Here is a 17,013-nt window from a genome sequence, read left to right on the forward strand (position 1 = left end):
CTGTAAAAAATAAAATGTGTGTGTGTGTGAGAGAGAGAGAGAGAGAGGAGGGTGGAGGGTAACTTTCCCCTGTCCACTTTCTCTATGCATGATTTCAAAAACTTCTACCATGCTGCGCCGCCTACCCCCCCGCCCCCCAAATGCCGATGTCCTTCGTAGGGGAGTCGCTCCGTCCCCTTGATCCTTTCGACGGACCTTCTCTGAACCTTCCCTGGCTGTGCAAACCAAGCACCCCACCCCACGCCGTGCAAAGACCCCCGTGCAACACACTAGGGATGTGCAACGCCACATGCCTGGCCAGCCCCTTCGCAGCGCTCAGGATGCTTAGCAAAGCATCCCTTCTCTCGCCTTTTTAAAAAAAAATTGCATGGCCACGCCCCGTACTGAGCACGCCATTGGCCGAAGCCCCCTTCGCCCCAGCGAGCGTGCGGCATGCGCGCGCGCGCCGTTGAGGCGGGTGTATGTGTGTGTGTGCGCGCGCGCGCGCGCTTGGGGGAGACGATGCCCTGTGTGTCTGCGGCGCCGCTCTCTCCCTCTCTCATTAGCATAGGCCGCGCCCTATTGGTGGGCTTTCGGGAGGAGAGGGACGCGGGGCGGGTTTAACGTCGTCACGGCCCTTTGGCGGGGCTCGATTGGAAGCTCCCCGGTTGCCTGTCAAAGAGGGTTGAGGGCGGGGTTGAGGGCGAGGGAGGAGAGAAGAGAAGGGGGTGAAAACGGCGACGACGACGAAGAAAAAGAGGGTCCCACTTCCGCCTTGGTGTCAACCGGGTCTCGTGAGGAAGCGAGCGAGCGGGCCGCGAGAGGCCGGTGCCAGGTAACCAACCGCCGAGGGCGCTTAACCGCCGCCGCCGTCCTTCTGGTCCCTCAGCTCCCGACCCGGTTGGGCGCCTGGCACTGAGGGAAACAGCTGGAGCCCCACAGCGGGGCGAGGGGGGCGGGTGGGCCCAAAAAAACAACCTTCTCCCGGCCCGCCTGAGGAGAGGGAGCCAGAGCAGCTACTTGTGAGGAGGAGGAGAGCGTCGAGGCTTTGCCCCCCCCTCCCTCACAGGGCCACTCTGAGGGAAGAAGAGGCCCTTTCCTTTTCGGACCCGTCAGGCTCGTTTCGGAGAGGGGCGGTGAGGGGCCAGACCCGCGCCTTCCGTCCCCGAGAGAGGGCCGTGGCTCCGTGGCCGGGCAGGTGCTTCGCACCCAGTAGGGTGCCCCGGGCTCGGTCCCTAGCGCCTCAGTCCCCGGTAGGGGGACGAGATCCGGCCTCTTCGTGGACAGTACCGAGGGCCAGCGCTAGCCTGGCTTGCTGCAAGGCAGCTTCCCTGTCGGGCCGCAGCTCAGCGGCAGAGCATCTGCTATGCATGCAGGAGGACCCAGGTTCGGGGCCCAGCGCCTGCAGGTAAGGTGGCTGCTGCTGCTGCCAGTCCGTGTGAGGTGGGATATAGGTGCCAGTTTCCTGGGTGCCCGAGCACACGCAAAATTCCCCATGTAGGGGCTGCCCCCCATGTCAGCAAAAATCAATAAAAATACTTTAAAAACTGAGGTTATGCCCACCCACCCCCGGTAAAAGCCAGCCTGCCCACCCTAACAAAAATCCTGGCATGGCACCACGGCCCTGGGCACCCATGGTTGGTTGTGGGGCCTAGCTGGCACTTCTGGGCTGGGCTGAGATGGGCCAGTGGTCTGTCTCGTTGTAAAGCAGTTTCTTATGCTCCTGTTTGCCTCTCCTACTCACTCCTAGGTTGATATGTTATTTGGAGGGAGGAGGGGTTTTTTTTTGCCCCTCATACAGCCACTGTGTTGTTGAAGGGTTCAGACTCGCCCTTTACAGACACACATATCCATCGACATTTCAGCACTGCCCCCCCCCACATTCCCGCAAGTCCAAGCAAGCATTTCTACATCTGATTTCCACTTCTCGGCTTTTGAGTTGGGTTGCCAACTTCCTTATTTGTGTGTGCGTTGCTGGGGTTCCTGGCTCCTGTGCTCGGAACAGCATCTTGATCTGCAGACATTTATTAGTACCTCTGTACATGCTGATCTCTGCATATTGAAAAATTTCATCTGCTGATTTCTGCAGATAAGGTAGTTCTGGTTGCAAGACTGCTGAGGGCCATAGGTGCCAACTCCCTGGAGCCATCATGAGAGGCTGGTTGTGTTTTTGAATTATTTTTTCAGCTCAGCTGATAATCCTGGTGCTGAGTGCATGATTTGGCCTTTGGCAGTGGTAAGGAACCTTTTTTAGATGGAGGGCTGCATTCTCATCTGGGCAGTCTGGGATGGGGGGGTGCACATATGCTCCGTCAGTGCCAGAGGGAAAAGTTGGTGAAGCAATGAATTTACATTTTACCTTTCTACAGTCAGTTTCTACACATGCACACACGCCCCTCTGTCCAGGCAATCAAGAAACATGATAAAAGTTCTAGGACATATTCTAATGAGACAAAAACAATGAAGGAGTTATGAAGTAGGACTGGTGGAGTGGTGTGGCCTGTTAGAGTTTTGACAACTGGATAGAGAGGCCTGCATGATAACAATCAGCCTCTGGGCCCATATGTTCCCCAACTGTGACTTAAAACTTCCTCAATGTTCTTGGTTTGCATTGCTCCATTTACCTTAGGACAATGTTTCTCAGATTTGGATCTCCAGCTGTTGTTGGACTACAACTCCCATCATCCCTGACCATTGGTGCTGCTCGGGATAATGGGAATTGTAGTCCAACAACAGCTGGGGTTTCAGGTTTGAGAACACTGCCTTAGGCAAAGGGAACCCAATGTGATCTTTTAAGTTTGTAGATGTGATATCTCATCATAAGCCTGAATGCACCCTACTATTATCCCTCCTTTGGGGGATAGAGGAACCCCTTCATGAATGTGTGGCTATATTTCTTTGATGGGTTTATACTCACTAGATTGAGGTGGTGAACAGATTCTAATTGTCATCAAAACTGAAATTTCACCTCTGGAATTTGGACATTTAAGATGTGACATTTTTTCTTAGAGGAAGAATTGCACCTTTCCCAATGCAAGGAAGAAAGCAGAAAAAGGAGAATAGCAAATATTTCACATCTTTCGGCACTAAAGCCAAAAGTGTGTAGTTCATTAAGGTCAAGGAAGGGAACATCCCTGTCTGTAATTGTGGGGCCTAATTTGCTACCAGTGCTGTGGGGATAGACCTCAACATTCATTTATTGGATGTATATATAGGCTGCCTTTTAGTGTATAACCCTCACAATGTGGCGTACAACAATGATAATGAGATATACAGTGGTACCTCGGGTTACATATGCTTCAGGTTACATATGCTTCAGGTTACAGACTCCACTAACCCAGAAATAGTACCTCAGGTTAAGAACTTTGCTTCAGGATGAGAACAGAAATCATGCTCCGGTGGCACGGCAGCAGCAGGAGGCCCCATTAGCTAAAGTGGCGCTTTAGGTTAAGAACAGTTTCAGGTTAAGAACAGACCTCCGGAATGAATTAAGTACTTAACCCGAGGTTCCACTGTATTAGGATACATTTAATGTATCAAAAGCGCAAGAAGGCAACATTGTGAAGAAGCATGGAGCATCAAGAATCAATAGCATAAACACTGTTAAAGGCAGTCTGGAATATGAGTTTTCTGGGCATGCGTTAAGGTTTGCACTAAATGTGTAGTAGTGCAATAGGAAGTGAGTTCCACAATTGCCAGGTCACCACCAAGAAAGCCCTATCTTTTGCACCCGTCAACCAAACTAATTTTATTGGTGAGTAAGTTTGAATGAGTGAAGACTACTTTTAAAAAACAGCCCTGGCCTCAAATCATTAAGGGTTTAATAGTCAGACAGTCTTGCCTGGAGGCAGGAGTCATTCCTGGGGTTAGGTTTGTTGCCCTTCTGTTTGTTGCTGACAACTTGCCTTGGCCTACTCCAGGGTGTAACTTGATGTATCAGTGACAACAGAAACCATTTCCTTCCTCTGAAGAGAACTGGGTGGAGAGACTTTTGCCTGGGGAATAGCCTATAGCACTGTAGGGGATAATAGACCTCTAGATTTGTTTATAACATCTGCTGCCCTGTCCCTTCGACTAATTCACTTTAGACTGGAGATACACTAAGATAATTAACTTCCTTGTACCTTGGGGTGTGGCAAGTCCCTTCTCCCTTCTAACTTGGAGACTGCCTCTGGCTCTAGTGAGACTATCTTGCATAGGAGCAGAAATGACCTCCTATTTGGGTACTGTATCTTGTTCCTTATTGCATAGCTGGCCATTCTTCCTGCAGTTTGTGAGACTATTTGGAACATGTGAATGTAGTTGCCATCTATATCTCTGGCATAATTGAGGATTTTAAACTAGTACACACCCATTGGCAGCAACGGATATGTTTACTTCTTGTAGAAATGGTGAAATAGGAAAATTATGCCTCCTGCTTCACCTCCAATCTGAATTGTAACTAAATATTTGAAAATGTGAAGATTTGAAAATATCAAATGGTGAGACTTGGTTTTGAGTCACCTGTTTAGGGATAGGTAAGGTGGTGAAAATCAAAGAGAGGGCTATTATCCTAAATGCACTTGATATTTCAGATTGGTTTTGTTCCATCTTAAAGTATAGAACAATTGCTTCGTCCCTAGTTTAGAGATTAGACTTTAACTTTATTATCTGGATCTTCTGTTCCCTGAAGATATGAAGGAGAGACCCACATTTTAGATAAGACAGGAGGCTGCTTTCATGTGGTATGAAAGTAGAAACCCTGATATATCACATGCTCCTTGTCTTGGAAGATACTCATCTTCCTAAATAGATGCTCATCTTCCTAAATGGAGAAAAGAGTATGTAAAGGAAGGGTTTTATGGTGGGTCCTACAAATGGGATAATCTACCCTGGAATTTAGAAGTGGGAGAAAAACCAACTGCTGTGATTTGTTGACCCTACTAAAATCCAGTCGGGTGAATGTTTAACACCTCTTACTGGAACGAATCCCTGCGATGGGTGAGCTCCCGTTGCTCAGTCCCAGCTCCTGTCAACCTAGCAGTTCGAAAGCACGTCAAAGTGCAAGTAGATAAATAGGTACCACTCTGGCGGGAAGGTAAACAGCGTTTCCGTGCGCTGCTCTGGTTTTGCCAGAAGTGGCTTAGTCATGCTGGCCACATGACCCGGAAAAACTGTCTGTGGACAAACGTCAGCTCCCTCAGCCAGTAAAGTGAGATGAGTGCCACAACCCCAGAGTCGTTCGCGACTGGACTTAACTGTCAGGGGTTCTTTACCTTTACTGGAACTATATGGACCACCTCTGTTGCAAAGTATGAACACAAGCAATGATAATCTTTGTAGTTATGCAGTAAAGGGAAGTGTGAATAGACTCCATAGATTGTGTTAATGGCTATTATGCACCCCTATTTCTACTGCTTTAGGGTGCCACCCTAGATCCGCTGGGTTGAGTGAGTTAGGATGTGTCAAATCTCCAGTTTAGCCAGCAGATACCTAGTTCAGCTGGTATAAGTCCCCAACCCTGGCTAAGTTGGCTGAGCTGAGACTGGCATAATTTACACTGGCGTAAACTTTGCAAAATGGGTGTTGTGTGGGAGACTGGGCTGAGGGAACTTGTGCTGGTTCCTGACTTGGTTCATCTCAGTCATGTGACCTACCAGCCCAGGGGAACTTGCACTGGCAAAAAGTGTGGTATAGGTCAAACTGTATTTTAAAGGCTTGTTTCCCCTCTGTCAGGACTAGATTGGCTCTGCCGACAGTAGCCCTGCTCCTGAACCATGTATGGATCTGGTGTACTTTACACTGGCTTAATTTAAGGCTGTGTGAATTACGTTGGCTTCCCATAATTAGAATTGCTCCCTTAGCCATATAGAAGCGATCAAAACTACATCTGTGTGACAACAGGAGTTTGTATAACAGATGCAAGACTCCCATTACTGTGTATTGCATGACCATGTGAAAGATAAGGTATCCCTGGACAGTGTTGAATTAGAGCCTGGGTTCAAACCCTAGATTAGCTGTTGTTTCACATAAGTGGTTCTGTGCAAGTTGCCCTCTTAACCACACCAATGTCATGAACATAATAACATTTAATTTACAGTGGCCTGCTGAAAGAGCCATGGGCTCATCAGCTCCTTGTTCTGGTCTCCTCTAGTGCAGCTATGAGGATGAGGCTGGAAACTTGTGGTTCTGTTTTCAGTTAACCACAGTGTAGTAAACATCCAAACTTAAATGTGCTTAATCCTAACTTTGATTTATTGAAACAAGCTAGCTTCATAAACCACATAAACCCGGTTTCAGTTGTGGAAGAATATTCCTATGCTATGAATAGTCCATGTCACCATTAAGAAAAAGAGGTAGGAATAGGCCAATGTATATGTGGATGGTCCCTGGATAAAGTGACTTTTCTTTTTTAAGTTCTCAAAGTTCTTAACTAGCTCAAGGTTGTCATCTGAAGTAGCCAGATGCTTAACTGATAATCAATCACAGTCAGTCCATCATTTGAAAAATAAGAGTTTAGAGCTGGCTTGCCCCCAAATGGGAACTGGACATTCCATTTTGGTGACTGTAACCTTGGTTTAAGGAGACATTTGGCACCTAGCTTACATATCTGAATTTCTGACACTGGTTATGCTGCAGGAGAAGTGGGAAGTGGAGAACAAGGGACCCCAAGACTCATTTGCATAACACTAAAATTTAAACCATAGCCCACATAAAATTTAAACTATTATTATTATTATTATTATTATTATTATTATTATTATTATTATGCCTTTCATTTCAAGAATAATGCAGTCAGTGTGTTTGTGACTATGAATGAGGTTTACAGTTAAAACTATTCTGTACAGTTGAAAGGGTTAGATATGGAGATGACGTGAGATATTTTATGTTGACAAGCAACACCTTGGATTTTGCAGTGCAGTCTCAGTTGCAAAACTCAGTTGTTTTATTTTTTTTTTTTTTTAATTCTTTTTATTAAGTTCCTTTTATACACACAGAAAGAAAAAGGACAAATACATTCAACAAAATATCCCGTCACTTAAGTACAGAAAAAAAGAGAAAAAAAAAGAAAAAAGAAAAAAACAAAATACAACCACATACAACATAAAAACTGTTGACTTCCTTCCCTACTGATTTCGGGTTCTTACTTTCAATAGTTTCTTTTTGCTGCTGGTATTTGTTTTTGGTTTGCAACATCGGAAGTTTTAGATCAAACCTGCTGTATTTGGTAGGTTTTTAAAATTACTATCAAAATACACTATAAACTTGTTCCAGTCCTCTTTTAACTTTGTATTTTTGTAATTTCTGATTTTTTGTGTCAGTCTTGCCAATTCTATAAAGTCGTATAATTTTAGTTGCCAGTCCCTCACTGTTGGGAGATTAGTGCTTTTCCAATTTTGGGCAATTAACATTCTGGCTGCTGCGGTTGAGTATTGAAATAAAGTTTTGTCTTTTTCTTGGATTTCTTTCCCCACCATCCCTAGTAAAAAGGCTTCTGGGTTTTTGGGAAATGTGTATCTAAATATCTTTTTTAGCTCGTTGTATATCTGATCCCAAAATTTTTTAACTTCCTCACATGCCCACCACATATGTATAAAATTACCTTCTTTTGTTCTACATTTCCAGCAAGCCTTGTCTGCAGTTTTGTACATTCTATTCAATTTTTCTGGTGTCAGGTACCATCTGTAAATCATCTTTTCTAGGTTTTCCCTAATTGCCGCGCTCGCCGTGAATTTTAGTCCCTCTTTCCACAATTTTGACCATTTTTCATATTCTATATTATGTCCCAAATCTTTTGCCCATTTAACCATAACTTCCTTGACTTTATCATCTTTAGTCTCCCATTCCAGTAATATATTATACATCTTGGATAATATCTTCGATTTGCTCTCAATTACTTCAATCTGAAATTTGGACTTCTTTTCATTCATTCCTATTTTCTTGTCCTCTGACCATTTTGCATTTATTTGGTGATACAGTAGCCATCCCGATAACTTCTCCTTTAGTTCTTCATAAGGTCTTAGTTTCCAGCTATCTTGAGATCTTACTAATAAATCTTCATATGTCAGTTTTTGCTCTTCCATATTTGGTTTTTTTAATGATAAGATATTTGTTGGGGATAGCCACCAGGGGGTTCTCGCCTCTAACAATTTCTTGTTTCTTTCCCAGACTTCATATAGAGGGCCTCTAATGATGTGGCTAGAAAAACTCTTGTGTACTTTTTCTTTCTTTGACCAGAGGTAGGCATGCCAGCTGAGTCTGTTGTCTGCCCCTTCCAGGTCTAACAAATCTGTGTCCTCTAGAGTTATCCAATCTTTAACCCAGCAGAGACAGGCCGCCTCATAATATACTTTTAAATCTGGTACTGCCAGTCCTCCTCTCTCCTTTCGATCTGTTAATAATTTAAATCTGACCCTTGGCCTTCTTCCCTGCCATATGAATCTTGACAGAGTCTTCTGCCAATCCTTAAATATTTTAAGTCCTCTAATGACGGGTATGTTTTGAAATAAGAACAACATCCTAGGGAGAATGTTCATTTTTATTGCTTCCATCCTACCCAGCCATGAAAGCTTCACCCTATTCCAAATGTCCACATCTTTTTTCACTTTGTTCCATGTTGGTATATAGTTGTCTTCAATTAAATTTATGTTTTTGGATGTAAGCCAGATTCCTAAATATTTTATTTTTTTGGTCACTTTGATTCCATATTGTTTCTCTAATCTTTCCTTCACATCGTTTCTCAGGTTCTTTATTAACATTTTTGTTTTAGTCTTGTTCAGCTTGAAGCCCGAAAATTTGCCGTATTCCTCCATAATTTCCAATACTTTGCCCATGTTTTCTTGCGGCTCTTCTAGAGATAACATCAAGTCGTCCGCATAAGCTTTTAATTTATACTCTTTAAATCCTATTTTAATCCCTTTTATCTCTGTTTTGGACCTTATTTTGTTCGCCAGGACTTCCAATGCCAAAATGAACAGGAGCGGGGAGAGGGGGCATCCCTGCCTTGTCCCTTTCTCTATTTTAAATTTATTCGTAATACTGTTATTTATGATCAGCTTGGCATGTTGGTTTGAGTATATAGCCTGTATTCCTTTCAGGAATTCCCCTTCAATCCCTGCCTTTTCCATCGATTTTATTAAAAACCCCCAGGAGACGTTATCAAACGCCTTTTCTGCATCTACAAATATCAAGGATGCCGGGATGTTGTTATTAATCTCCAAGTATTCGATTAGATTGATGACGTGCCTCACATTGTCTTTCAGAAATCTATTTGGGAGGAAACCCGCTTGGTCCTTGTGGATTAACCTTGTTAAACATTTCTTCAATCTGTTCGCCATGATGTCTGCGTATATTTTATAATCGTTATTTAATAACGATATTGGCCTGTAATTCTTCATACTTGATTTGTCCATATCAGGTTTAGGGATTAGTGTTATAAAAGCTTCCCTCCACGTCTCGGGTATTTTCCCTCCTTTTAAAATATTATTCATGGTGTCACAGAGTGCTTGTGCTAGTTGACCTCCCAAAACTTTGTAATATTTAGCCGATAACCCGTCCGGTCCTGGTGCCTTCCCCAATTTTGATTTCTTTATCGCATTTTCAATCTCCTCCACACTTATAGGTCTATTTAGTTGAGTTCTTTCTTCTTCCGTAACCGTTTTCCCTGAGCTATTCTCTAAATATTTTTCTATTTGGACTAAGTCTTCTTCTCCTTTCTTGTATAATTCCTCATAAAAATTAAGAAAATTTTTTTGTATTTTTTTTGGGTCAACTATTATTTCTTCATCTACCATTATTTTGTTTATAACATTCTGCTTTTGTCTTTTTCTTAGTTGCCAGGCTAGGAATTTTCCCGTTTTGTTCGCCGATTCGAAATATCTCTGCTTCATTAGCTTAATTTTCCATTCTATTTCCTGGTTCGTTAATATTGAATATTGTCTTTGTAATATTTTTATTGATTGTAGACTTTGTTCGTCCTTCGGATGTTCTGTTAATTTCTTCTCGTACTCCCTTAATTGTTTAAGTATTTCATCCATTTTTTGTTGCCTTATTCTTTTCTTGTAATTACTTTGTTGGATAAAGAAACCTCTTAGGACCGCCTTGCTGGCGTTCCAGACTGTTTCTATGTTTATTCCTATATTGAGATTCCGGTCCCAATACTCTTTTAGTGTAGCTTTGGCTTTTCCAATCACCTCATCATTGTCCAACAGGGAATCGTTCAACCTCCATCTGAAACCTCCATTTACTTCTCCTTTTAGTTCCAAAGTTATTGAGTTATGGTCGGAGAGGGTTCTCGGTTGAATTTCACATTTTCCCACTCTTAGGGTGATTTCTCTTGAGGTCCAAATTTGGTCTATTCTTCCCCAACTTTTATGTACTTCTGAGAAAAAGGTAAACTGTTTTTCTGTTGGGTGCTTGTATCTCCATACATCCGTTAGGTCCATGTTCTCCTCCAAGTCTTGGAATGATTCTGGTAGCTTTCCTTGTTTACGTTTTCTCTTATCTGTCTGTCTGTCCATTTCTAATGTCGGCACTGCATTGAAATCTCCCAATAATATCATCTTATTATTTCCTAGTTCTAATAATATCTGTTCCAATTTTTTGTAGAACTCTGACCTGTTTGTATTGGGGGCATAGATGTTTATCACGTCAATCTTTTCTCCTTGATAATTTATTTGAACCCCTAGTATTCTTCCTTCTTCATCCTTATAGGTCAGTTTGGGTTCCCATTTTTCGTTGACATAAGTTACCACTCCCCTTTTTTTCTCACTCCCGGAGTTTATGAATTCTATTCCTAGGTTCTTATTTATTAATACATGCTTATGCTTTTTGACTACATGGGTCTCTTGTATACAAATGACATCCACTTTTTTCTTCTTCAACACATTTGCAATTTTATTCCTTTTTGTTTTTTCATTCAATCCATTTACGTTCCATGTTAAGATTTTAAGATTCATTTTTACTTTCACTTATTGAAAAGTCAGTAATTTGGTTTAAGTTTTAAGTTTTAACTAACTTAAATTCGAGTGTTTTGGTTCTCTACTTCTTCCTGATCCTCCTCTACCTCTTCTTCCTTCGCTTCTTCCTCTTCAACATCCCCCCCACCCTCTCCCACCCCTCCCTCTTTTCCCCTCCCTCCCCCGGCTCCTCCCTCCCCCTCCCTCCCGCGTCCCCCCCCATATCTCTCCAACATCCCCCCAAGTTCTTTTTCATATCTGCGAAGGAATTTACTGACTTCCTGAGTCTCTGTTATTTTGAATCTTTTCCCTTTGTAGTAGAATGAGATCCCTTCAGGGAATTCCCATCTATGTTGTATGCCATTTTTTTTCAAAGTGTTGACTAACTGTTTGTAGCCCTCTCTCTTGCGGAGGAGCCTGATTGGTATTTCTTTAAAAATAATAATTGGTTTCCCGTCAATCACTAATTTCCTCTGATAGCTTTCTCTCAAAACTCAGTTGTTTTAGACAGCAGTTAGGCATTCTGAATTCTGTTGAAAGTTAATATGGCCAAAGTATATAGGATGTCTGTGGAGCCAATATGAATACTCTTATGATGGGCTTCCTGGACAATGCAGAATGTATGTATACTGTAGCTTGTTTTGATGTATTATCTGAAGCTTGGCATATGATGAGAAGAAGCAATTGTGCAAATATTGCTGCCAAATCCCAGCCATCCCAAAGTGTTTGATATTGATGTATGGCAGGGGTCAGCAACCTAAGGCCCATGGGCCACAAGCAGCCCATGGGGTTTGTTTAACTGGCCCATGAACACCCGCCGCCTGCTTGGGGACCCCTGCCGCCCGCTCAGTTGGCTCCCATGCTCTGTGCTAAACCAGCACGGAGCAGAGCGGGGACTGCCTTCCGCGATGCTGGCTGGCTCCCCATTGGCTGCAGCAACCTCCTGCAGCCAATGGGAAACTGTGTGTGCCTCCTCCACGCCAGAAGGAGCGTCGGAAATAGTGTTTGTGCATGTGCATGCGCGCACACACTCCGGCCCACCGCGGCGTCTGCGGGACCGTGAACTGGCCCAAGTCACAAAAACTTTGCTGACCCCTGATGTATGGAATATTGTTGCAACTGAGAACATCTCATCTTCTGCAGTGTGAACCCTTCCTGCCTTGTAGGGGCAAAACTGAAGAACCTGGTATATCTTTTGGGAAGGTCACTGTGTAATATAACAAATCCATGCAATATTATTTATTTGTAAATTTCTGTACTCTTCCTCCCCAGCCCCAAATTAATATATCAGTAAAATGTTACATATAATCAAGGACCATATATACAAAGAATAGAAGATAATTGGTATGCATAACTAAAATCAGGAGGAATGAAAAGTAAGGACACTCGAGCAGTTAACTCCTTATGGAAGGATTTCTGCATAATCTGTGCTGGGGGCGGGCTGGCAAATTGCTTGAAAAGCTCATCAAGTTTTATATCTGTATAAACCTCACTTCAGAGAGGCTTTTTCTGGTATCTCCATCATTCTGCCTATTTCTTATTGATGGGGCTAGTTTTACTTGCCTGCTTCTCTTGGGCGATCTGTATACTTAGCCGAGCCTGAGTTTAAGGATGTGCAACCATATGTATATTAAGCAGAAGAGCTATTGTGGAAGTGTACTCACCGTGTTTCATTCATATGTATGATTTTTCCAACACTGAACTGCATATTTGGACAGAAGTGGCTTGTACTCATTTTTACAGGAAGATGGCTTTAGTGGTGTTTTCTTGAAAATTTTGAATTGAAAAATGAAAATTAGACTATAATTTCTTAGGGAAATAATAGATTCATAGAATTGTAGAGTCTCTTCCAACCCCCTGAAATGCAGGAACCATGACTGAAAAATCTCTCATAATTGGCCATCCAATGTCTATTAAAAAAAAGAGAGTTCACCATGTTCTAAGGTAGTCTGCTCCTCCATCAAACAGCTCTTGTCATCAGAAAGTTTCAGTTTACATTGGAAAACTACGTGCTTTCCTATTTTAACATGTTTGTTTTACATGTTGTATTTAGAAAACAACATTGAAAGTATTCCCTGTTTTTATTTTGGTCCCAATACAACACAAGTTTTGACTTGAAATACAGTATTTGAAGGGGAAATTAAAACATACTTAATATGGTTAAATGTTACATTGTATGGACATTTTTATTCAAATACTTAAAAAAATTAAAAGACAATAGCATGTATTTCCCTTGTGTTGTTTAAATTTAAGTGGGTGGGGGGAGGATTAGTGATTGCTATTGACCTCCCATTTTTATTTTTCTCATTCCAATTTACAAAACAGTGCTACACATTTATTCTCTCACATACTTAGTAGGGATAATCAGATGAAAATCATTTAATACAACTTACTGCCAACCTTCCCTAATATTGTATTTATAATTGGTATCCATTCATTGTTCCTAATGAACTTATCAAATGGCTATTTTTCCACCCCACATCATAGCATGGCTTAGATTACAAGCCTTAGAACTACAGTATTGGGTCCTTAGCAATACACATATTTATGCTATTACAAGTGTCTCTCTGACTTCTCTGGATTACATGCCTTCTAAAAAATTCTCTCTCTTTCCTTTCACCCACAATCAATCAACCTGAGATTGTCTCAAGTAGGTTAGGAAAAAAGGGTCATTTCAATGCAACAGAAGGTTAGTTGATCACAGCGATGGAACTGGTGTGTATCTTGAACCCCTATATATGTTTTATACTCTGAGGAGGCATAGCACTTCCTATAATGCTGATAGGCAAGATTATGAAAAGTATAAAAGGAGTGGGGTGTGTGTCTTTTGGTATGTGCCACATGCTTGTAATTTGCCACCAAATGTAGTAATGAATATACCTTAATATTGCTGTTCAGTGTCCTCAACTGATATTGTCGTGCATTGGCTCATTTGCACTTTTTTCATTGGTCCTGCTTACACTAAAACCTCCTGATATTTGTTTCAGGGTTGCTGCTTGTATGCAACTGTAATTTATCTTTCTTATCTTTGCAAGGGCATCAGCACATCTGCACTGTAAGGTTGTTTTCAAGGGCTTGTTTTGTGACATTTCATGCTGATGCCAGTTAGTTAGGATTAATGTTAGGTTGGGATATGCAGTCATATCCAACTAACTTTTACACAGAGTAGGCACACTGAAGTTAGTTGACCTAAGTTAGCTGCTACTTTTAATGGGTCTACTCTGAATAAAAGTTGAATGCAATCCTTGTTTCATTTTGGAATGGGAAGTAAAGGTAAAGGGACCCCTGACTGTTAGGTCCAGTCGCAAACGACTCTGGGGTTGCGGCGCTCATCTCGCTTTATTGGCCGAGGGAGCCGGCGTACAGCTTCCGGGTCATGTGGCCAGCATGACTAAGCTGCTTCTGGTGAACCAGAGCAGCGCACGGAAACGCCATTTACCTTCCTGCCGGAGCGGTACCTATTTGTCTACTTGCACTTTGACGTGCTTTCGAACTGCTAGGTTGGCAGGAGCAGGGACCGAGCAACGGGAGCTCACCCTGTCGTGGGGATTCGAACCGCCGACCTTCTGATCGGCAAGTCCTAGGCTCTGTGGTTTAACCCACAGCACCACCCACGTCCGTCCCTGGAATGGGAAGTATCCCTGACCAAATACTAGACTTAGAAAAATACCTGATGTGTTGTTCCTGGGGCACATGACGTAGCTCAAGGTTGTAATCTGAACTAACCAGGGGTTTAACTGATAATCAACCACAGTCACCCTAGCCTATCTGAGTTTCTAACACTGGTTGTTCCTAAGTTTAATGGGTGTTAATCTGTCTCCTACTAGGTTTTCCATTTCCCGGGAAATTCCCTGGAGTCTGAACTCTAGATCGATTGTTGATAAATGGATGTGCCTGTATGATTTGATTCCATTAAGACCTAGGCAGGGAGGAAGGCACCTGCATATTCCAGGGCTCTTATGTCTTATGCCTTCATAATCTATATTACTGGAGGGCTTTCTTACCCTGGGTATCTAAGAGTCAGCCTATCATACATTCATAGAGAAAATGGAGTTCCTTTTGCATCGAGCTGCTAGAGACATGTTTAAAATGACAGAGAAACATGGTTCCTTGACAACACTGCCCTGAGTTCCTTTGGGAAAGGGCACGGTACTGATATGATAAATAACAGATAATGGGTTGTATTCTGTGCTAGTCCTACTCAAGTGTAGACCCATGGAAGTTGATGAACATGTCTAACTTAGGTTCTTTAATTTTACCTGGTCTACTCTGCGTAGAACTTAGTTAAATGCAACCCAACATACTGAACCTACACTTTGTTTGAAGGAAAGACTTTGACACAAATACTTATTTGTAGTGGTGTTTCCATCAATATACAGTTTAATAATCCTGGCTCTTTCATAATTGGTATAAAATCAGCCAGATATGTAAGCTAGTGTTGTTGTCTGATATAGCATTTGCCTTTTCCACTGTGTGCAAAACACTCAGTGCAGAGTTACTCCATCTCTGACCTAGAATGTTTCCCTCTCTAGTACTTCCTTGGTGGTTGTATGATTGGGGGTCAACTCTAGAAGGCAGCCAATTAGGCTCAAGCTTTGCTTGATGCAGGCAGATTAGCATCTTTTTAGGGCCTCCTGTTGTTGGCAAATCAGGCTGTAATTTATGGCACTCTGCCCTTGAGCCATTCCACTTACATTAAAAAAGCCTCTTGTTGCTGGAACCTTTTCCACATCAGCAGTCTTTTAAAAAATATTTAAATAAATGCAAAAGGGCCATCAGAGAGCACCCCAACCCTGGAAAGAAATTTGATATGGTGGATATCCAAATATTCTAAAATTGAAGTTAGAAAGAGTCTTTAGCACTGTCTGCAAAGTAAGTTTCAAATATATGTGTATCTCGAGGACTTCCGGGTTGGCGCCATCGCCGAATGGCGGACTCCCTCCGAGCTCCGGAGGGAGTCGGCTCGGCAGGGGCTGGGTCCTACCGCGCCGGCGACGCGGGGACCCTTAAAAACCACGGGCACGGAGCCCGTGGACATGGTGACTCGGCTGGCATCGTTAGCGCCCTCCCGACTTGTGAAGGAGCCTTTTTAAAGGCTACGGATCAGGTGCCGGGGAGTGGCGTGGTGCTTTGAGTCCTCCGCTTCCCCTGCCGAGCGCAGCCGCATGCCATTCGACGGAGAGTGCTGGCTTCTTCCTTTGGAAATTTGGACATTTGGCGACAACCCGTGAGTAATTGGGTAACCGGGTACAAAAGGAGAAAAAAAAGGAATTTTTTTCGGATTCGGCACGAGCGGGGGGGATCCAAAAAGGAAGTCAGTCCCCTCCCTGATTGTAAACATGCTAAAACAAGGACTGGGAAACCAAGATCGATTCAGAAGTTTACTGATGACAAAAATTATTAACTCCACGATGTGAATTACAAGAATTGTGCTGGAGGAGAAGAGTGGAGGGTGAGAGGAAAAAGGCAACCCCCCCCCCTGGGAACCGGGGCGATTCGGAGAGCCTGGCGAAGAGAGATGGAGAATTTGACAGCTGTCAAAGGAGCTGTCAAAGCTAGAGAATATAAAGAGGATTTTGTTACAAGTTTTTTGCTGGTCAATTTTGTTACAATTTGATATAGATATGGACATAAACTGTCGGGGAAAAAGAAACAACAAATTGACTTTTGGATTAGAGGATACAAAGTTATTGCAATCCCCCTAGAGGGGTTTCGGGACATTACAAGTGTCGTATGTGGAAAACTACTCTGGGATGTGCACAGGTCTTATCTCCTGGGAAAGCTGTAAAACTGAAATACTATTTTGTCTACAGAGGTGACCATAATACAATAGAATCTTCTATTGAAGCAAGAAAGGAACTGGACGTAAGTCTCTGTCCCTGAATAACAAACCTCTGTAGAGACACTAAATCTTGGAACAAGAATGTTTTAACAGCTGAACAAGACAGAAACCTGAGAAAGTAAGAAATAAAAGAGCAAAGGACTAACTACGACACGGAAAGAACAACGGGAGGAGCAACAAATGATCAAGGAAAACCAAAGGCCTCTATTAGACTGGATTTTTGAAGTTAAATATTACCAAAACAACTAAATCTAA

General features: G+C 42.8%; 1 protein-coding gene across 2 annotated transcripts in view; it reads left to right on the top strand.

Moving 5' to 3' along the window:
- The first annotated feature begins 667 nt into the window (after positions 1 to 667).
- OSBPL2 (oxysterol binding protein like 2) overlaps positions 668 to 17,013 on the top strand; it is an 81,294-nt gene continuing 64,948 nt past the window's right edge. Inside the window, exon 1 of one of the 2 annotated variants that reach the window (XM_082226217.1) lies at positions 668 to 814. The gene's annotated coding sequence lies outside the window, so the exon portion shown is untranslated. The remainder of the gene's footprint in view (positions 815 to 17,013) is intronic. The other variant, XM_082226218.1, reaches the window with a different exon arrangement.

This window comes from Podarcis vaucheri, assembly GCF_965113315.1.
Source record: "Podarcis vaucheri genome assembly, chromosome: 6".
Classification (NCBI taxonomy): Eukaryota; Metazoa; Chordata; class Lepidosauria; order Squamata; family Lacertidae; genus Podarcis; species Podarcis vaucheri.